Source organism: Marmota flaviventris, chromosome 7 (assembly GCF_047511675.1).
Source record: "Marmota flaviventris isolate mMarFla1 chromosome 7, mMarFla1.hap1, whole genome shotgun sequence".
Lineage (NCBI taxonomy): Eukaryota > Metazoa > Chordata > Mammalia > Rodentia > Sciuridae > Marmota > Marmota flaviventris.
In genome coordinates, this window is record NC_092504.1 from 110,124,075 (window position 1) to 110,147,435 (window position 23,361).

The 23,361-nt window shown below is 35.1% G+C and overlaps 1 long non-coding RNA gene across 1 annotated transcript; it reads left to right on the forward strand.

Moving 5' to 3' along the window:
- Nucleotides 1–17,963: 17,963 nt before the first annotated feature.
- On the forward strand, nt 17,964–19,167 carry LOC139706439 (uncharacterized). The gene is made up of 3 exons (XR_011708019.1): nt 17,964–17,992; nt 18,787–18,920; nt 19,111–19,167. It is a non-coding gene; the product is annotated as an uncharacterized lncRNA (long non-coding RNA).
- The last annotated feature ends 4,194 nt before the right edge of the window (nt 19,168–23,361 follow it).

Consider the following 23,361-nt stretch of genomic DNA (forward strand, 5'->3'; position numbering starts at 1 on the left):
TGGAGCCACCATTTGACCCAGCTATTCCCCTTCTCGGTCTATTCCCTAAAGACCTAAAAAGAGCATGCTACAGGGACACTGCTACATCGATGTTCATAGCAGCAGAATTCACAATAGCAAGACTGTGGAACCAACCTAGATGCCCTTCAATAGACGAATGGATAAAAAAAAATGTGGCATTTATACACAATGGAGTATTACTCTGCATTAAAAAATGACAAAATCATAGAATTTGCAGGGAAATGGATGGCATTAGAGCAGATTATGCTAAGTGAAGCTAGCCAATCCCTAAAAAACAAATGCCAAATGTCTTCTTTGATATAAGGAGAGTAACTAAGAACAGAGTAGGGTCGAAGAGCAGGAGAAGAAGATTAACATTACACAGGGATGAGAGGTGGGAGGGAAAGGGAGAGAGAAGGGAAATTGCATGGAAATGGAAGGAGACCCTCAGGGTCATACAAAAGTACATACAAGATGTAGTGAGGGGAAAGGGAAAAATAATACAAGGGGGACAAATGAATGACAGTAGAGGGGGTAGAGAGAGAAGAGGGGAGGGGAGGGGAGGGGAGGGGGGATAGTAGAGGATAGGAAAGGCAGCAGAACACAACAGACACTAGTATGGCAATATGTAAATCAATGGATGTGTAACTGATGTGATTCTGCAATCTGTATATGTGGTAAAAATGGGAGTTCATAACCCACTTGAATCAAATATGATATATCAAGAACTATGTAATGTTTTGAACAACCAACAATAAAAAATAAATAAATAAATAAATAACAAAACACATAAAATTTTCAAAACTCCATAAAAATAGTGTTATTATTAATTACAGCTAAAATAAGTTAAAAAAATACTATGGGAAAAAATATTGTATGCCAGCACAAATCAAAGTAGATAAAATGATTGTATTAATATGAGACAAAGTAGAATTCTCAGTAAGGAATATTGCCAGGGACAAAAAGGGGAGTGGCATTCCATTACAATAGAAGGAACAATTCATCAAATGGATATAATAATGACAGAGCTTTAAAAATCGTGAAGCAAAAACTGGTAAGACAAATCTAAAAATTAACAATATATGGGATACTTTTATATTCTTCTCTCAGGATAGGAGAAAATAAACACACTAAATTTCCATAAAGATATAAATTTTAGCAGCATTGTTCAGCCCAAATTAATATTAATATAGAATTATATCATATAAAATCAAAATAAACAAATTTTAAGTATACATTATATAATCACCAAGATAAATGATATTCCAGGTCAAAAATAACTCTCAGTAAATGTAAGCATTGTACAAAGTATGACATGAAGAAGCAATAAAATTATAACATGTACACCTTTCCTATTATTGGAAAGTAAACAATACACTTTTAAATAATATAAAGATTAAAGAAAATATCAGCAGAGTAACTAGAAAATGTTTTTCACTGAATGAATGAAAATTAAAGTACAGCCAGGTGTGATGGTGCACACCTGTAATCCTAATGATTTTTGAGGAAGAGAAAGGAGGATTGCATATTCAACACCAGCCTTAGACTGTCTCATAATAAAAAACAAAAAGATTGGGATTGTGGCTCAGTGATAAAGTGCCCCTGGTTGTAATCTGGAGTACTGGGAGTAAAAATGGAAGATAATATATATGCAACATATCAAAATTTCTAAGATATTAAGCTGTAACTAATGGACCATTTTAGAAAGTTCATGTTTACATTATTAAAAGAAAAGTCCTATCTATGATTTGAGCTTAATATTTTGAGAGATTGCAGAGGGGGAGTTTCCAAAGCAAATCCAAAGTTGTAAAGATAAGAGCATAAATCAATGAAATTGAAAACACAAAACAGAGAAAATCTATAAATACCACCACCATTGTGTTTTAAAATGAACAATAAAAATAGCCAGAATGACCTAATGTATGAAAGAAGACAAATATACAAAGGAAATTCACAAATTCCTTAAAAATCACACATTTCCCAGACTAAATAAACAGAATGATTAAGCAAATTAAATAATCTTTTATCTATTTCTTGAATATCTTCGACACCAAAGAGGCAGATTGAGGAATCTGTAAAAATATTTGTTTTTTTATTTAATAAAACATGGGGATTTTGAAGATTAATTTGTGGAAAAATATGCACTCGTTTGTTTAAATATGCTTGTTCAACAAAATTTACTGTGTGCTCATAAAGTAGTTCATGCAGAAGCTCAGATATTTTAAATTTATTTTTAATATCACAAAGTATGAGCAATCAGTGGAAAATTGATTGAGCTTAATGTTGTTTTCTGCCTGAACTAGAGACATTCTTCTTTCTACATCCAGATTTTAATTTCAGGGTTGCTGTTGTATGATTACTACCATCCAGAGTGTCATATGGCTTGTACATGGGAAACTTTATATGTCAAAATTACTCCATCTTAGTCAATGGAAATGTGTATTGCAAAGATATTAACAGTCTGCTCTTTGATTTGGAACAATAGCTGGCTGAGTCTTAGTTTTTAAATTTTGATTCTATAATAGGGACCTTACAAGATTTGAGAAAATGTTGCTGTGATTCTGTTTTCTCAACAGAAAAGTAATTTCATTCTCCAGGATCATTACTGGAAACAAAAATGGACCCACTAAAGTTAAATATAGTTTTTTAAAAATGTGAACAATTTTTTATTTAAAAAATGTATCTCACAGAACTTTAACAATTTCTAATGAATCCTAACACTTGTATTTTTTTATGAATTTTTTCATAAATCTTGAAAGAAAATGTGAATCCTGTTAACAAATTCTGGGAACAATATAAGAAAGAAAAAACTGTGTCCTTGGTGGTAATAGTTTGGATCCTGAAATATGAAGTATGAGTGGACTATCAAAAGTGATTAAGTGAAGGTGTTTTAACTTAATTAATTTTTTGTTTTAGTCTGTTTAGGTTGATGCAACAAAATACTTTAAGACTGGGTAGTTAGAGTAACTGAAATTTGTTTCTCACATTTCTAGAGACTGAACGTTCTAGATCAAGATATCAGCAGAATTCACGTCCTATGATGAATCTCTTCTTGGGCTGCAAGTGGTCATTGCAGGTGGTTATTTTCTCACTGCGTCCTCACAGTATCTTTTCTTGGGGCGTGAGTGTGAAGAGAGAGAGACAGAGAGACAGAGAGAGAGATGGGGTTGGGATAGGGTGGGGGACACAGAGAGAAGGAAAGAAGAGAATTCTCAAGTGTCTGTTATTTTGAGGGCCTAGGACTTTCATGAGGGCACCACATTGTGATGTCATCTGAGCCTAAAGTCCTCCAAAAGGATGCATCTGCAAACTCCATCACACTGGAATTTAGAGCTTCAACATGCATATTTGGTGTGGAGGGGTACACTTCTGACCATATCACTTCTGGTAGTGCTATAACAGAAGAATAAGAGAAGAAAGTATAAGAAAAAAAGTTATATAGAAATAGATCTATGTTACTGATTGTGATAAACCAAACTTCTCAGTTTGAGAAGTTTGGTTTATCACAATCTTCCAGAGTATAACAGGAAGATAGGGCAGAACCTGAAACTTAAACTATCAGTTTCGACTACTCATGCACTTTCCTGGACTGTCCTCTTTTTCAGATCCTGGAGTCCATCCCTTGGCTGTCTATCCCTCTTTGTCTTGATATTTTAGTTAGTTTAACAAAGATTTTAAATAAGCAGCTGTAAGTCTCAGACTGGAATGGGGTAATCGCTAGAAGGGTAAGACAGTGTTTGAAGAAAGAATTGTCCAAATTGGCAGTAGCCAGATTGCTAAAGTGGTATTGTCTAATAGACAAATTTACTAGAGATTGGCCTATTTAGACAACAATGGTGAGAAATTAATCAACAGTTCTCAGGGGTCTCAGAATGGTGGTCTCAGCAAAAGAAATAATATGTTTTACCTGTAGAGACTAGACAGTAGTAGAGATCTCAATGTTAGGAGTATATTAGTGCCAGTTTAGAGGCTTATTGATATATTAATCATATAATCAAACAAATGTATAAGAAATGTACTTAACTTTCAAAGTTTTATATTATTTCCTGAAAGAAATATTTAATACTTCAGGGTACTTGTATTTTTTTTTACTAAGGGAACTACAAATGATAAAGGTCTCTTAAATTGCATTTTAAACTTTTATAATAGTAAAAGACTTGAGTCTGGTGTTATCAGATTAAGAAACCAAAATATAGGCTATCTAGTTGTATTTAAACATAGCTACAACTGCTGAGTTTTTGTAAATCTGACAAAAAATCAGAATATGAGACATTTAGGAACTCCTGGCAGTAGTGATAGGACACAAGAACACTAAATATAGGAAATGTTCTAATAATAGAGGATGCTTGGCAACCCTATCTGTATCTCACAGTATAACTTTAAAAACCCAGTTAATGGTTAGCATTAATTTCAAAAATAAGAAACAAAAACCAGGCATAGCTTTTTTCAACTGGACAAGAATCTTAGTTTTCATAGCATTTTTGTTCTTTATACAATGACTTTGTGAATGTGATACTGTAATAAACAGAAATAAAATGCTATGAAAGTGTCACTGATACCCAGGGATTCACGACCCATTTTGTTGCCAATTATATTTTGGAACTTTTATTGTGTTTTATATTTTGAGTATGATAAATCAATGACCAAAGTAAAAAATGGGGTGGGTGGGAAGCACAAGTAGAATTAATATAGTCCAAGCAATTTTTATTGTATAAATTATAAAACTAGAACTATAGTTGGTTTTAGATCTGTGACTGTAAGAGAGTGAGGTGACATGACAAATAGATCTGACATTACTTGTTTTGTAAGCTGTCTTGCATGTCAGAATTCTTCTGGCAAAAGCATAAAATCTGAAGTGGACTTGGGACCACAGAAGAAAATAAAGTGTGCCTTTAGTATTTACAATAAGTGAGAAACAGACATTTCATGTACCCTTTGTTTCACACTTGGGAAATAAGGCTGAAGGCTCTTTATACTCCTGATGGTATTGGATTGCTCCCATTGAGGGACTCTCCTTTATAATTACTCCACATATCTGGATGTTGCTGGGTATAGTAAAAGTCAAGCTAATATTGGTCATAAAGGTTAAGAAGCAGACACTGCTGGAAGTAGGAAAAACAGAAAAAAAAATATTTCACTCAGGAATATGGAATATCGAACCCCAAAATATATGTAATACAGAATGGAGTTAAAACTTGTCTAAGAGGGAAAAAATAACAACATGAGACCATGGAAAACAACATTAGAAAATTCACATTTACCTTACCTATGAATCATCATTTTTAGGGAAAGCAGTTGAAGTAGTGTGCTTACAGCAGAAAGGCAAATTATGTGGACTAATTCCATCATTTCCCTGTACTTAGAAGTAATGACACAATTATCTGTAAATATATGTTTCCAAAATAATACATGTTCACAGTAGAAAAAGTTTGAAAATAAAAGGCAATATTAGGACAGACGCAAATGTTACTTTTCAAACAGCTTCCTGTATATTGTACTTTATCATATTAATCAATTCCATGATTCTTAAAAAATTATAGTATAATTATTTTAATAATCCTGTAAGGCAGTTTTGTTATCATCATATGCATTATTTAAAGGAAGAAACTGAATTTCAGATTTTAGATTTAAAACTAAGATATTTGTTCTGTGTAAAGCCCTTCACATTTGTAACTTACTGATGATTAATTTATATTAACTTCTTGTGAAAGGAATCATTGAAATGAATATATGAGAAATTATATAGAAAAAATTTTATTTATCTGATTATTAACATACTTTTGTGGTTTACTGGTGATTTTAAATCTATATGTGCATATATTACATATATACATATAATTATATATATGTATATATAATTTCTAATATTTATAGCAAGGTAGCTCAATGTAAATATATATACATGGAAAACTAGACACATACCCATATACCTATTGCACCTTGAATGAGCTGCTGAACTTAGAAAGTAGCACATAGCTCATCATCTAATATGATGTATAATCCAAGAAAGAGAAGAAGGCTGGGCATCAGCAGAAGTCAATGATCTTGACCCGGTGGAGGAGGAGGACATGAAGTCAGTGGTTTTCACCTTGTTCAAGAGTTTCATCTTTCAAAAGGAACCAAAAAAGTCATTCCATCAAATTCTATCAGTCTTTTTCATTCAGATTTTAAAGACAGCAGTGAGATCAATTAGGATTCTTTTGGAGACAATTCTGTAGGAAAATGGTAGTGAAGACGAAGGCTGATATTTCAAGCCAACACTTAACCTAGAGAATAGTTGCCTGGGGAAAACAGAGATTAGACCTTCCTAAAAACAAACAAACAAATAAGAACAACAACAACAAAAAAAAACAGAATCTCCCAAGCCAATGGAAGCCCAAGCATACTAGGGGCCTCAGTTTGTTCTGAGGGGTCTAGAACTTTACATATCTGTTTTCTGATTTATATGATGGAGGCAGTAGGGAAATGCTTTGGGGAGAACAGTAGAGCACAGTCAAGGATACCTTTTTCCTCAGTCCTTGGTGGCACAATTAATTTTAATTTGTTCTTAATATTAAGGCTCTGAGGTTAACAAAGAAATAAGTGTGCATGGTTGTGTATGTGGTTTATGTGTTTGTGTTTATGTGTTTGTATTTGTGTATATACCATTTTCCTGTGTTGTCCTGGATCTTTCATACTAGCTCAAAATAACCAATAAGAGTTATTGGAATAGAGGAAGGCACAGATGTCCAAACCAAAGGAATGAACAATCAATTCAAAGAAATAATATCAGAAAACTTTCCAAATATGAAGAATGAATTAGAAATTTAAATTCAAGAAGCCTACATGACGCCAAAAGTACAAAATCACAACAGGTCTACACCAAGGCAATATTATAATAAAAATGCCCAACATACAGAATAAGGAAATAATTTTAAAAGCTACTAGAGAAAGAAATCAGATTACATATAGGGGAAAACCAATCAGGATAACAGCAGATTTTTCAACACAGATCTTGAAAGCTAGAAGATCCTGTAACAACATATATTAAGCTCTTAAAGAAATTGGGTGCCAACCAAGAATCTTGTATCCAGCAAAATTAAGCTTCAGATTTGAAGATGAAATAAATACCTTCCAAGATAAACAAGAGTTAAAAGAATTTATAAGTAGAAAACTGACACTACAAAACATCCTTGGCAAAGCATTCGATGAAGAGGAAATAAAAAAAAAAAACAATGAAAATCATTAGAGGGAGAGAATACCCTGAAGGAAAAACTAATCAAAGAAGAAAATTAAGTCAAGTTAAATAACAAAAATAAACAAATATGGCTAGAAATACAAACCAGGTCTCAATAATAACTCTGAATGTTAATGGCTTAAACTCAACAATCAAAAGACATAGGGTAGCAGACTGGATTAAAAAAAAAAGTCCCTACAATATGCTACCTACAGGAGACTCATCTGATAGGAAAAGACATACAGAGACTGAAGGTGAAAGGTTGGGAAAAAAACATACTACTCACATAAACTGCTGAAGCAAGCAGGGGTTTCCATCCTCATATCAAATAAAGCAGACTTCTAGCCAAAGTTAATCAAAAGGGATAAAGATGGACATTATATACTGCTCAATGGAACCATACACCAATAAGACATAACAATCATAAATATATATGCCCCAAACAATGGTGCAGCTATGTTCATCAAACAAACTCTTCTGAAGTTCAAGAGTCAAATTGACCACAACACAATCATCTTGGGTGACTTTAACACACCTCTCTCACTACTGGATAAATCTTGCAAATAAAACTTGAATAAAGAAACTATAGAACTCGATAATAAAATCAATAACTCAGACTTAACTGATATATATAAAATATTTCAACCTGCATCAAGCTGACTTACTTTCTTCTCAGGAGCATACAGATCCTTCTCTAAAATAGACCATATATTATGCCAAAAAGCAACTCTTAGCAAATACAAAAATGTAGAGATACTAGCATGCATTTTATCAGATCATAATGAAAAGAAATGGGAAATCATCAAAAAAAAAGTAAAAATTTCTTCACCACCTGGAGATTAAACAATATACTACTGAATGAATAATGGGTTACAGAAGACTTTAATAAGGAGATTAAAAAATTCTTAGAGGTAAATGAGAACATAGACACAACATTGAAATCTCTGGGACACTATAAAAGCAGTACTAAGAGGAAAATTCATTACATAGAGTTCATTCCTTAAAAGAAGAAACATTCAATAAATACATGACCTCACACTACATCTCAAATCAACAGCAAAAGCAGTAGAAGGCAAGAAATATTTAAAATTAGAGCTGAAATCAGTGAAATCAAAACAAAAGAAACAATTAAAAAATAACAAAACAAAAAGTTTGTTCTCTAAAAAAAATAAATAAAATTGATAGACCCTTAGCTATGCTAGCAAAGAGAAGGAGAAAGAAACTAAAATTACCACCATAGGAGATGAAAAGTGTAATATCACAGCAGACACTACAGAAATGAAGAGGATAATTATAAATTATTTTGAAACTTATACTCCAACAAAATAGAAGACATTAAAGGCATAAACAAATTTCTTAAGTCATATAATTTTCCCAGATTGAATCAGGAAGATATACACAATTTAAACAGACCAATATCAAGTGATAAAAATAGAAGATGTCATCAGAAGCCTACCAACCAAGAAAAGCCCAGGGCCAGATGGATACACAGTGGAGTTCTACAAGACCTTTAAAGAAGATCTAATTAATTCAATACTCTTCCATTTATTTCAGGAAATAGAAAAAGAGGCAGCACTTCCAAACTCATTCTACGAGGCCAATATCACCCTGATCTCAAAACCAGGCAAAGATACATTAAAGAAAAAAATTTCAGACCAATATTTTTAGTGAACATAGATGCAAAAATTCTCAATAAAATTATGGAAAGTTGAATGCAAATACATAACAAAAAGATTGTGCACCGTGATCAAGTGGGATTCTTCCCAAGGATGCAAGGTTTGTTGAACATACGGAAATCAATAAATGTAATCCATCACATCAATAGACTCAAAGAAGAATCATATGATCATTTCAATAGATATGGAAAAGGCATTTGACAAAATACAGCACTCCTTCATGTTCAAAACACTAGAAAAGCTAGGGATAACAGGAACATATCTCAACATTGTAAAGGCTGTCTACACTAAGCCTCAGGTCAACATCATTCTAAATGTAGAAAAATTAAAGGCACTCCCTTCTAAAAATGAGAAAAAAGATATGGATGCCTTCTTACACCACTTCTATTCAACATAGTTCTTGAAACACTGCCCAAAACAATTAGACAATGAAAGAAATTAAAGGGATACATGTAGGAAAAGAAGAACTTAAATTAGAACTATTCGCTGACAATATGATTCTATACCTAGAAGAACCAAAAAGCTTCACTAGAAAACTTCTAAATCTAGTAAATGAATTCAGCAAAGTAGCAGGATATAAAATCAACACCCATAAATCAAAAGCATTTCTGTATATCAGTGACAAATCCTCTAGAAGTCAATGAGGGAAACTACCTCAGTTGCAATAACTCAAAAAAAAAAAAAAGATACTTGGGAATCAATGAGAGAGGTGACAGATCTATACAATGAAAACTGCAGAACCCTAATGAAAGAAATCAAAGAAGACCTTAGAAAATGGAAAGATTTATCTTGCTCTTGGATAGGCAGAATTAATATTATCAAAATGACCATACTTCCAAAAGCACTATACAGACCTAATGCAATTCTGATCAAAATCCCAATGGCATTCCTCATAGAAATAGACAATGCAATCATGAAATTCATCTGGAAAAATAAGAGACCCAGAATAGCTAAAGCTATCCTTAGCAGGAAAAGTGAAGCAGACGGCATCACTATACCAGACTTTAAACCATACTACAGAGCAATAGTAACAAAAACAGCATGGATTGGCACCCAAACAGACTGGTAGACCAATGGTACAGAATAGAGGACACAGAGACTAAACCACAAAACTACAATTATCTTGTATTAGACAAAGGTACAAAAACATGCATTGGATAAAAGATAGTCTCTTCAAAAATTGGTGCTGGGAAAATCCATATGCAACAAAATAAAATTAAACCCCTATCTCTCACCATGCACAAAACTCAACTCAAACGGATCAAGGACCTAGGAATTAAACCAGAGACTCTGCATCTAATAGAAGTAAAAGTAGGCCCTAATCTTCATCATGTGGGATTAGGCCCCAACTTCCTTAATAAGACCCCCTATAGTGCAAGAATTAAAACCAAGAGTCAATAAGTGGGATGGAATCAAACTAAAAAGTTTCTTCACAGCATTAAAAACAATCTGTGAGGTGAATGGAGAGCCTATATCTTGTGAGCAAATTTTTACCCCTCACACATCAGATAATCTCTAGGGTATATAAAGAACTCAAAAGATAAGCACTTAAAAAACAAATAACCCAATCAACAACTGGGACAAGATCTTGAACAGACACTTCTCAGAAGAGGATATATAATCAATCAACAAATATATGAAAATGTGTTCATCATCTCTCACAATTAGAGAAATGCAAATCAAAACTACTCTAAGATATCATGTCACTCCAGTCAGAATGGCAACTATTATGAAGACAAAGAACAATAAATGTTGGTGAGGATGTGGGGTAAAAGGTACACTTATACATTGCTGTGGGAATGCAAATTGGTGCAGCCAACTTGGAAAGCAGTATGGAGATTCCTTGGAAATCTGGGAATGGAACCACCATTTGACCCAGTTATCACTCTTCTCAGTCTATACCCAAAGGACTTAAAATCAGCATACTACAGGGACACAGCCACACAATGTTTATACCAGTACAATTCACAATAGCTAAACTGTGGAACCAACCTAGATGCCCTTTCATAAATGAATGAGTAACAAAAAGTGGCATATATACACAATGGAATTTTACTCATCAATAAAAGAGAATAAAATCATGGCATTTGCTGGTAAATGGATGACATTGGAGAAGATAATGCTAAGTGAATTTAGCCAATCCCTAAAAAACAAATGCTGAATGTTTTCTCTGATATAAGGAGTCTGACTCATAGTGGGGTAGGGAGGGGGAACATGGGAGGAATAGATACACTCTAGATCAGGCAGAGGGGTGGGAGGGAAAGGGAGAGGGCAGGGGATTAGCGACAATGGTGGAATGTGATAGACATCATTATCCAAAATACATGTATGAAGGCACGACTTGATGTCAACATACTTTACATACAACCAGAGATATGGAAAATTGTGCTGTATGTGTGTAATAAGAATTGTAGTGCAATCCACTATCATTTTTTAAATCAATAAAAAATTTAAAAATTAAAAAAAATTAAATTTCAGGAGTTTTTTCAAGCTGTTGATTGGTAGTTTGGAATCAGCCATGCTGGGAGTATTTACATAACTGGAAAATAAAACACTTATAGACCAGCAAATCTGCAAATTAGGCTCTCTTTCTTCCTGAACAACCCCTGTCCATTACTCTTAATCATTATTTTAAAAGAATTTGAGTCCAAATAGCACACTGACATGCTTATGGCCTCATACATAGGTAGCAGCAGAGAGATAAACCATAGAATACTGTCCCACAATGTGGGATTCATCAGAGATGAATTGGCTAGCTTATTTATGATGTTCTAAATCATCAATCAATTATGGTTTTCTCTCAATATCAGTTTATTCTAGCATCAATGAGCAAATCTAGTGTCTGGATACTGATACTGATATTGATACTGTTCTTCAGTAAAATCAATGAGGTATTCTTGGAGAAATGGTTGATTCTAGGTTTGGGACATGGACTATAAAAGATAAAACTGAAGTACTGCCAAAAATAAGAGCTAATAAAACAAAGGGCATGGGGTTATAGGAGCCAAGTAAAAGAATTTCCAGTGGCCAAAGCTGGAAGCATGTGAGAAACAAAAATAATAATGGAATTTAATTATAACACAAAAGTTTTTTCAAGTATATAAATAATTGAATAAATACAAAAATAATGGAAATAAATATTCCACAAAGAAATCTAAATAAGTTATGTAGATACTCTCAAGGAAATGGAGTACTTTTTAAATGTGAGCTACCCATAGTGACTTCCTGTCAAAGAGTACAGTATAGAAAGGAGAGGGAAAAGTTAATTTACAATTTAAAAAAAAAATGAGGAACCATATCTCAGTCAGAGAATCAAGGTTAACATTACTAGTGACTAACACATGTTAACACATGTGCATAAAACCTCATTGAGAATGGTGCTTTTCTTTTTTGATAAATATAGTCTTATTATGAGAAAAACATGAGAGAAATGCAAATTAGGAGGTGTTCTGCAGAACAGTCAATACTCAAACTTTCAAAATTATTAAAAGCAAGGAATTCTGAGAAACTGTCAAAGGTAGGGAAGCCTAGGGTTCATAATAGTTACATGCAATGCATCCTGTATGGGAATCTAAAGCACCAAAAAGGCATTATGCAAAAACAGTGGAAATATAAATATGTCTGAACTTAGTTAAGAACCATGTTATCAATATTATATAATAGTTTGGAACAAATACACCATAATGCACAATGTCAATACTAGAGAAATGAGGGCAAGGGATATATAGGAACTCTGCATTAATTTTGCAAATTTTATGTGAATACATATTAATAGTACAATAAAAGTTTATTTAAAATTTATCATTTATTATCATATTAAAATTTTAACATTGAAGTCTCATTGGAATCTTTTATTTAAATAAAGTCACTTCATGTTCTTTATTCAAGAAAATTAATTTGATATTTCAGCAGCTTCTACAGAACTGAGTTGTGGTTGGAACCAAGAATAGAGAGCAGATTAATATTTTCTAAAACCCTAGTGAAGGGATTTTAAAATCCATCTAAGAAACTAAGCATATTAAGCCACTCAAATGAATGTAGTTGGCCATCCCATACCCATAAATTCTGCGCTCATAAATTTCACTAACTGCCAATAAAAATGTTTGAAAAAATATTGCATTTGTTCTTAATATGTATAGATTTTTTTTTCTCATGATTATTCCCTAAATAGCACATTGTAATTACTGATGTAGCCTTGTCTAATCTTTTTCAAGTACCATAATAAATTTTAATTGCATTTAAATGTACATTAAATTTACAGTTGGATTGCATGCCTGTAATAATTTTTTTAAATACAAAAAACCTTAAAATGAATGAGATAAAAGGAATATTACTAAGATTTTTATTGATTGGAAAATTTACCCATATATCTGGATTTCTAAGAATATCTTCCAAAGAGCCAACGCAATTATTTGCTATTGAAAAGGCTAGCACAGACTGTTAAATCAGTTAATTATTCTGAATAAAAAAAAATTAGTTAAATACTGCTATTCATCTAACAGTACTAAAAGACATCAAGATTAATCTATAATAAAATTAAATACATATGCCAGAAAATGACATAGTATATATCCAAGAAAAATTTAAATTATATTTTATGAGTTAATAATTGCAAATCTTCCTAAACTAAAACTCAAAAGGGAAACATTTATACATACTAAACCTTACTCAGAAGGGATCCTACTATCTCTGTTTTTAAATGAGGTCCTCTTGATCATCTGAAATAGGAAATTGGGCATAGCTATGCCATAATCATTGCAGTCTGTAATTACAAACGGGAGAAAAGAATATAGGTTTCAGTTCCATTACTTCTCTAGAAACTCCAAGGTGCAATCAGTCAAAAGAAGTAGAGTGTTAATAATTGAATTAATAGTGCTCAGTGAAAATGGAGTTCAACAAGATTGGCAGCTTAGAAGAGTTTAATTTAGACTTGAGTCAATTGTCACAGGGTTGAGAAAGAGCATATTTGTGACACTGAAGTGTACTAAATCCTCATTATCCTGTAATAGTTGAAATGAGTTCAGGAAAAGAAATTTATATATATGTAAAAATACAATTCACCACAATAATTGAACCTCCTTTTACTTATTGCAGACTTGTATACTAATTACAATATTGACTAGACTCAGGCTTTGAGAATTTTTTGTTCAATTTCATGTACTCTGGATTACATTCTGGAATATTCTGAAAAGCATCCATCAAATGTTTGGTTATTTATGTATTTATACCAAAGCAGTTTAATTGTTAATAACTTTTTATTACTAAATATTTGTCATATTAGTCCCTTTAGAACTGTTGTTAATAAATTAACTTACTTCTGTCAACAAAATTAGAACTATCTGGCTGATGAGAGGATGTTATGAGATAGCTTCAAGAAAAACTTTATTTTTTAGACTATATATTAAAAGTAAAATTTAAAAAAAAGGTCTGAAGATGTATCAGTTGCTTTCAATTAGAAAAATGTCAAACACCAGGATAGTCATCTTTCTTTGGAAGAAATCCAAGACAGAATGATATTTAAAAGTAATATTCTTTGATATGGATTAAGTTTTTTTTAGAAATGTGGAAGGTTAAGAATGTGACAAAACTTTTCTGGTATATTTCCACAGGTTTTCCAATGTTCAACAGAGTAACAGATCATTTTTAAACCTCAATTCTAACTACAAAACTAAATCTCTGTTCAATAAGTTTATCAGAAAAGTGTTACCTGATTTGATATCTCTGCTGAATTTTAAAACAACTTGTGAAATTAATAAAATTTAGCATTTGTGATGGGAAAGTGCTGAATTCTACTAGAAATACTGACCTCCAAGCCACTAAAACTGAAAAGGTATGATAACCCCAGGATTTCCCGTCACTGATGCCATCACTGTGAATTAAATCAGATTCTTTAATGCTTTGGATTTTGTTAAGAAACAGTAATTATACCATAATATATGAATTGAATGATCTGTTATTTCAATTACTTGGTATAATAGTTTCAACTAATAGAATTTCAGAACGTTTTCTATGAATCCCCATTAAGAGGTTTAATTTCACAAAGGGGAAGTCAGACATGTGTCCACAGTTATCTGCTTGGAGCAGAACACAAAAGCTTGCAATATTGCAACTAATAATAAGAATTGTCTTCCTATTTCCATTCACTGCAAACTACTTGGGTAGCCTAGTTATGCAAGCAATGGACACATTCCAGTGTTCACACTGGAGCACCAGCTAAATGACCATTTTCTCCTTAGTAACACAGGGAAGAGGTATGGTTCAGCAGTAAAGATTGTCTAGCATGTGTGAGACCCTGGGTTGAATCTTCAGCCCCAGAAAGAGAAAAAAGATAGAGGGAATAACACATATTGTTTGATCATAACAAACCTCCTATATATATTCACTATTAATTTCTAATTTGGAATTTCCCTTTTACATGGTGCTAGGTAATATCTTTGCTCTTTTAATTATCTCTGTTCATTATCTTTCATCTTCTTTATCTTGTGTTTAAGTTTTTGTTCTGTATATATATGTAATCCCAAAACAACTGTGATGGTGAGACAGTAGTTTTAATAATAGAAAACAATGTGTTTGGAAATATTTTTGATATTTAAAATTAGTATTAATCTCTTGTAGTTTTTAAAATACAAAAATTCTATACCTCCTATTCTTGAAATAAATTAAAAATATTCTTCAATCACTAGAACTCATAATAAATAAATTTATATTTAGAAAAATAGTTGATATGTTTAAATGCATGGTATACATCCTTATTTTTTGCTAAAAATGTTTGCTTTTAATGAAAGAAAGTGAGATGAAAAGCTTTCTTAGAAGATATACAATTACTAATTTAGTGAATATAAGAAATAGTACATACCTAGGTCAAGAAAGAAATAAAAAGAATTAAGGAAGAAAAGCATAGTAAAAGTGACTCTAGATCTTTAAAAATTTTTTGTTTAATTTTCTTGTTACAACTAGAGAGAGAATAGAAGAATAATCAGGTATATACTGAGAAAATAATGAACTAGGGATGGTGTATCACAGTGATTCAGGGTATATTCTCTGAAAATACACTGTCTGAGTTTGAAATCCATTTCTGCCACTTACCTCTGTGATATCTGTTGTTTTATGTAGCATTCTGTATTTCAATTTTCTTATGAATGGACAAAGAAAATGTGATATATATATATATATTCCCCCCAATGGAATATGACTCAGGTTTAAAAAAGAATGAAATTTGCCAGTTAATGGATGGAGTTGAAGAATATCATGCTAAGCAAAGTAAGCCAATCCCCCCAAAATCAAAGGCCATTTTTTTTCTCTAATATGTGGATGCTAAGTCAAAATGAGGGGGATGGGCAATAGGAAAGAATAGAGTTACTTTAGATTAGATAGAGGGAGTGAAGGGAAAGGAGGGGAGGGGATCTGGGGATAGGAAGGATAGTAGAATGAAACAGACATTATTACTTTATGTAATATATATATATATATATATATATATATATATATATATATATATACACACACATATTTGTAATAAAATATATAAATATATATATATATGATTATATATATATATATGATTATTTATATATATATATATATATATATATATATATATATATATATATATATGATTGCATGACCAATGTGATTGTACAACATGTATAATCAGAAAAATTAGAAATTATACACAATCTATGTATGATATATCAAAATGCATAAATGCTTTCTACTGTCATGTATAACTAATTAAAACAAATTAAAAGATTTTTAAAAAATATTTAAAACAAAGCACAAAATAAAAACTTTCATGCATGGGGAAATGTATGTAATTGGAAGTATTATAATGGAGGGTGCAGATATTTTACCAACTTATAGACCTGAGTCAGTTCATGGACACAGTGCATTTAGAATGAAAAGGGAACAAACTTCATTTGAGGAAGGACATTTTAACATTGCCAGAAATATGATAATGTTTATTTGCAGTGACTTGCTAAAGAGAATATGCATATTGTTGGGTGCAGAGCAGGCTGAACTGTGTTGTCTGCAGGGCAGGCTGAACAGATGTTGGCTGCAAGATAGCCCACACACTCAAACCCCCCTCTATCTGGTCCTTTATCACCTGTTTGTGTCAAGTCCCGCTCAAGGCTGAGCACTCAACCCCCCTTGGGCCAACAAGGCAGCTTGCAGACCCAGAGGCCCCATTAGATTTGGGCTATAAAAACTCCCTCCTGCCAGGCCCCCCTCTCTCTCCCTCTCTCACTTGCTCTCTCTCTTTCTTGCTCTTTCTCTCTTGCTCTCTCTCTCTCTCTTGCTCTTTATCTTTCTTACGCGCGCTCTCTGTCTCTCTCTCTTGCTCTCTCCCTGTTCATCTCTTCTCTTTTCTCTCTCTCTCTTTCCTTCTTTCCTTTCTCTTTGTTGCACTGCTGCAATAAAGATCTTTTGGTTGCTCCGAGTGTTGTGGTCACTTTCCTTTCATTGGTGCCGAAACCCGGGAGAGGGATAAAACCCACTTTTGGGTCCCTCTTCCTTTGGAAGTGCCACTCACTGGATGGCCTAAACCCAGGCCTGAACCCATTTTCTCAACTGCCAGAACTCCATCCACCACCAGCCTTCGATTGGTGAGTTTCCCCTTCCTGGAGTCCTAAACCCAATGGTGGTGTCAGGAGGATTTGGCCGGCAAACCTCTTTGCCCACCTGCTGGGAGGAAAACACCCCACCACAGCCTTCAAGGCTACGGTGGCCCTCAGGGACTCCTTCCTAGGGCAGAACAGACTCCTGGGTTCAAAATTATTCCCTTCCCTTCCCGGCTGTTAGTTACCAGCATAGGCTTTGTAGGTCTCCCTCGAAGGACTGTGTAACCTCCAGGGACACATAACAGAGAACTGAACATCACAGTCCACCCAGACCTTCACCATCTTGGTGGCTCTCCTAAAATCCTAGTCCTCAGACACTTACCCTCCCCTTCCTCCCTCTTCCCCTGTCTCTCTCTTTCCCCTCTTTCCGGCTCTGCAAGTCTCCGGCCTCTCCAGGAGGGGTCCCGAAAAGAAAAGCCTTGGCCAAGGTCTCCCACGGCTCCAGCTCCGCCCAGGACGAGAGCTTCGACTGTCAGGATTCGGTGATGACCAATCTCTGCAGCTCGAACCTGCCACTAAGGCACTCCTGATTTTTGGCTCTAGCGGGGACGCCCCTTTTGCCAATAAATCAGTTTCCTCCTTCTCTCTTATACTACGGTTGCGTCCCCTTCCTTCTCCTCTTTACCAAGTTTGCATCCCCTTCCCTCCTCCTTATACTACTTTGCGACATGGGTAATGTGTCCTCTCTGCCGGTCGACTCTCCCCTACAATGCCTCTTGGATAACCTCAAAACCCTCTCCTTGACACCAGACATCAAACCCCCAAAATTGATCAAATATAGCACCCAGGCCTGGCCCACTTATCCCTTAGACAACCAAAGCAGATGGCCCCCCTTTTGGGTCCCTGGATCCCTCCATTCTAAGGGATCTCTACAATTACTGTGAGCATTCGAAAAAATGGGTAAAAAGCTGCTATATCAAAGCTTTCTTCTTGCTTGTGCTCTCTGCACCTCTTGCAGACCTCTACAAATTCTTCTGGCTTGCAAACCAACACCCACATCCACTGATCCCCAATTCCTCCTCCTCTGGACTCATCCACTACTTTTGACCCTACTGATGAATTTCCACCCTATCGCCCAGCTCAAATAGGTCCTCACCCTCAACCTTCTGCCCCAGCCCCTCCACTGTCTCCCCCACCTGAACAACCTGACTTCTTCTCTCCACTTACTAGATCAAAAACCTAAACAACCGCCTTTCCTCAAACCATTGCCTCTTTCCTGAGGTAGCAGGTACTGAAGGAATCCCTTCACCCACTCACTCCTCTCTTCTCCTGTCAGCGCCCACACCAGGTGCCACCAGGTCCTCTTACCAACTAACCCAAAGCTCAAACAAGCTGAGGAGAGCCCTTGGACCCCTATCAGAGATCTGGTGAAAATGGCCTTTAAAGTTGCTTTGTCATCACTGAAAACAGGTTACTAAGAATTGTCCCTTACAGGCTTTTTTGGGATACTCACTCCCATCCTCCCCTCTGCTCTACCTGTTCTGCTGCTCAAGTTTTCCTTGCTAGGGAAAATCCTGTTCTTTTACATCACTCCTTCCTCATTCTCAGATCCACCAAGCTGCTCTCAGCCCCACCTTCCCGTCTTCCCCTCCTTACCCAGGCCCACAGAAAAGGCTTAACTGACCTTCTCCAGAAATCTTCACCATGGCTGATTTTATGACTTTCAGCAAAAAAAAAAAAAAAAAAAATCTCTACAAAAAGTTTAATGTAGATAAACTTCCTATTTTCCTGTTGCCCTGTTTTACTTGGTCACTGGCTGGAAAAATCAGCATTCAAAAAGCTAGACACCCCCTTACTAGTTTTTCACAAAATATGTAAAACAAGGCCACTGGCTTTGAGCTGGGGCTTCACAGAGAAGGCTACATGTCTAAGATAAGGATGTTACCAACTGGGCTCCATGATAACAGCTGGCAGGGGTGGGGAGGGTGGGGGGAAGAGGAGAGAAAGGGAAAAGAGAAAAAGCTCTCCCCCTCCCAAGTGTCCTTGAAGGGTTAACTTGCCCAGAACAGAGGGGAAAAAAACTGCTTTTTGTGAACTTCTGCAGACTGCAAACTTCTGAGCCACTTCCCTTACATGTTGGGTACAAAATTCTGAAACAACCTAAACTTGGGGTTCAGGGGATTAATTGATTACAACAGAAGATGTGACCTCTGAATCCGGTTGCAACCAAATAAAACTATTTCCCTATCTTCAGTGCTATCTTAGGTGCCTTGCCTTGTCTGTTCCTACAACAGTATAATTGTATATACTTAAACATTGTTCATGTTTTCATGAAATGGTCAACAGATGTGATTAATTGTGTGCTGCAAATAACAAAATATCTCTTATTAAAATGAAATAATTTGCCTAAATTCAGAAATTTACAAGGATTATTTAAAAATGTAAAAAAAAAGAGTTAACAAATAGGAAAGAGAAATTAGAAGGTTCTAGGTATGGATTTAATAGAAGGAAAATGTGTTTCTGGATAAGAAAGTCTGTTAAGTAAATAAGAAGGTTTAAGTAAGTGCTAAAGAAGGTCTGTATATACAACTATGGTTAAACAACAACTGTTATTTTGCAATATTGTAATATGTTATTTCTTTAAAAGCTAAACTTGATTAATATAAAAACATCAGTAGTAATTGTGATACTATTACTCTTCTTTGTACATTAAATGTGTTCATATTTTCCAGGTATATGTCATTAAGATATAAGCTTTAAAAAAAGTATATCAAGCTGGTGTTCTCCAAAAGGTTGCATGGTTATTTTAGGCTTATAAAAATAACATATCGGAGATTTATTTATATCATTTAATGTTTTATAACTGGACCTGTTATCAATAAGATTAATATAAAGTTCTATACACTGGGTACAATTTAAATGTAATATACTGTATTACCTAGTATTCATGTGACATCAAGCAATAATATATGTAAATTTTATAAAATAATATTAAAAAAAAGATCAGCTTCAATACTACAACACTTTACCTAAGATTTATAAATCTTAGCCTTACCTGGGATAAGGCTGTGCTTCCCATCTTAATACATGTCAGAATGACTCCAAAGTAGGCCAGACTTCAGCTAAAGCCCAACACTCTTAATTTAGGGTGAAACTGACTTTGCTGGATGTTTATGATCAAGACTTAAAGTTAAACTAAAATGGCCAAGGAAACCAATATTTGGCTCTGGCCCTCTGAGTCAGTCTGAATCCAAGGAACAGGTAACTTCTCTAAAGAGCTTTGCAACTCTGGGCCACATAACCTCCTGATCAGGGAGATTAATGAGACCACTGGAGAATGAAAAGCCAATCAGTGCATTTGCTGTGAATAGGAGGGTCATTGGAGACAGGAGACATCCCTGATGCTTCCAAGGGAAGCCACATGGTCAAGCAAGACCTGGACCCATCCTAGCGCAAATGGCACTAGCAGAACTAAGAAGCTGCTCTCAGGCTCCCCCACGAGTGACCCCTATGGGAACTCAGCTGACTCTTAACAATAGATAGAAACAAAGTCAATTTTGACCAACTTGATCTTAAACACCTACCAAAAACAGTTAACCAAAACCAGTCATTCCTAGGAGTAATAAAGGACAAGAACAGCTAGAAAAGAGGAGACAGCAACTAAGCCAACAGGCTCCATGGGGAATGTTCAGTCAAGTATGGACTTGGCTCCTCACCCTCACAGGACCCCTATTAGTCCTCTCTATGTTTCTCCTAATAGGACCATGTCTATTAAATTGCCTACAGAAGTTCATGCAAGATCAGATACACAAATTCACCAACAAGCTGGTCAATCAACTACTTCTTTAAGACTACCAGCTCTGATGCCCAAGATGGACACCTACGACTAATGACCAACTCCTCTGGCTCCAGAGACTCTGTGCCTATCTAAAACCCTCTGTAACCCTTTTTCCAATTTTCACAACCCCTCTTTCACTTCCTAGGAGTGAGAACTACTCTCCAGCACATCCACTCTGCTTATTCTGTCTGCTCTACAGTATCCCCACAAGGAAGCATCAAACCTAAACTCCCCCTGGTACCACCATGTCTCCCACCTTAAAAAGGCATTTGTTCCAAATGTGGACTTCCACCATGCCCACCAAACTCAAAATTTCTCTCCAACCCTCTTCTTCTTTTACTAATCATTATTCTCTCTCAAGTTTTTATGTCAAACCACAGATGCTGGTTCTGCATCCAAGCGACATGACACCAGGATGACACCACCCACTCTCAGTTTATGGGTCAAGGTGATTGCCCTTCCACTGGCTGCAATCAGGCTGTCACCCTTAACATTACTGGATTCAACCAAGCCACCTCCAATACTTCCTAGAGTCCCTGCTACAGGACCAGTGGCTGATACCAAGAATCTCCTCCATCTAGGACTGGTTTGATGCCATCGAGGACTTGTGGCTTCAAGGAACTTTTATGGACTTTACCCCTACCACAGTAGTTGTCTGTAGCCACTGAGTGTTATTTCTGGCTGCCCTGGTGTTCTCAGACCTGTCCCCCGAACATTCCTCCACTTCCCCTTCTAGGTCTAACGCCGCCCACCATTAAGCAGGAAGAAGCCAGAGGACTTTACGCTGTCCCCTGTGTCACTTAGAAAAACAAAAAGGGAGGAATGTTGGGTGCAAAGCAGGCTGAACTGTGTTGTCTGCAGGGCAGGCTGAACAGATGTTGGCTGCAAGATAGCCCACACACTCAAACCCCCCTTTATCTGGTCCTTTATCACCTGTTTGCCTCAAGTCTGAACATTCAACCCTGCTTAAGGCTGAACACTTAACCCCCCTTGGGCCAACAAGGCAGCTTGCAGACCCAGAGGCCCTATTAGATTTGGGCTATAAAAACTCCCTCCTGCCAGGCCTCCTCTCTCTTGCTCTTTCACTCTTGCTCTCTCCCTCTCTCTCCCTCTCTCTCTTGCTCTTTCTCTCTTGCTCTCTCTCTCGCTCTTTATCTTTCTTACGCGTGCTCTCTGTCTCTCTCTCTTGCTCTCTCCCTGTTCATCTCTTCTCTTTTCTCTCTCTCTCTTTCCTTCTTTCCTTTCTCTTTGTTGCACTGCTGCAATAAAGATCTTTTGGTTGCTCCGAGTGTTGTGGTCACTTTCCTTTCAGTGTATATATACCACATTTTATTCATTCATATGCTCATAGAGAGTAAATCTGATTCTACAACTTAGATATTGTGAGTTGTGCTTCAAATAACCTGGGTATGCACATATGTCTAAAGTATCATGGCCTTATGTTTTGTTTTGATAAATTCTAAGAAGTGGTACAGCTGGATCATATGATTTCTATTTTTAGATTTTTAAGGTAACTGCATGTTGATTTATACATGATTGTACATTCCCAACAACAGAGCAAAAGTTATTTTCTCTATCCTTGCTAATATTATTATTTACATTCTTGATGATTGCCATTCCAACTGTAGTAACATGGAAATTAAGTGTGAGGGTAAAGAGTTGAATATTTTTTCACATAACTATTGGTCATTTGTATTTCCTTTGAGAAGTTTCAATTGAGTTTATTTGTCCATTTTTTTAATTGATTGGGTTACTCGTTTTTATAGTGATTTTTTTAGTTCTTTTTATATATTCTGGATATTGATTCTATATTAAAAGAGTATTTGGCATAGATTTTCTCCCATCTGTACTTTGGCTTTTGACTCTTTGGTTTCCTTCGTTGTGGAGATTTAAAATTCTATGCTATGCCATTCATTAATTATTGCTCATGTTTCTCAAGATGTAGGGTTCCTATTCAGAAAATATTTACCTCTGCCTATATGTTAAGAGTTTCCCCTATTTTTTTTTCTTCTAACAGATGCAACAGTTAACAGTTTTGGGTAATATACATAGGTAGGTTTTTGAGTTTATTTT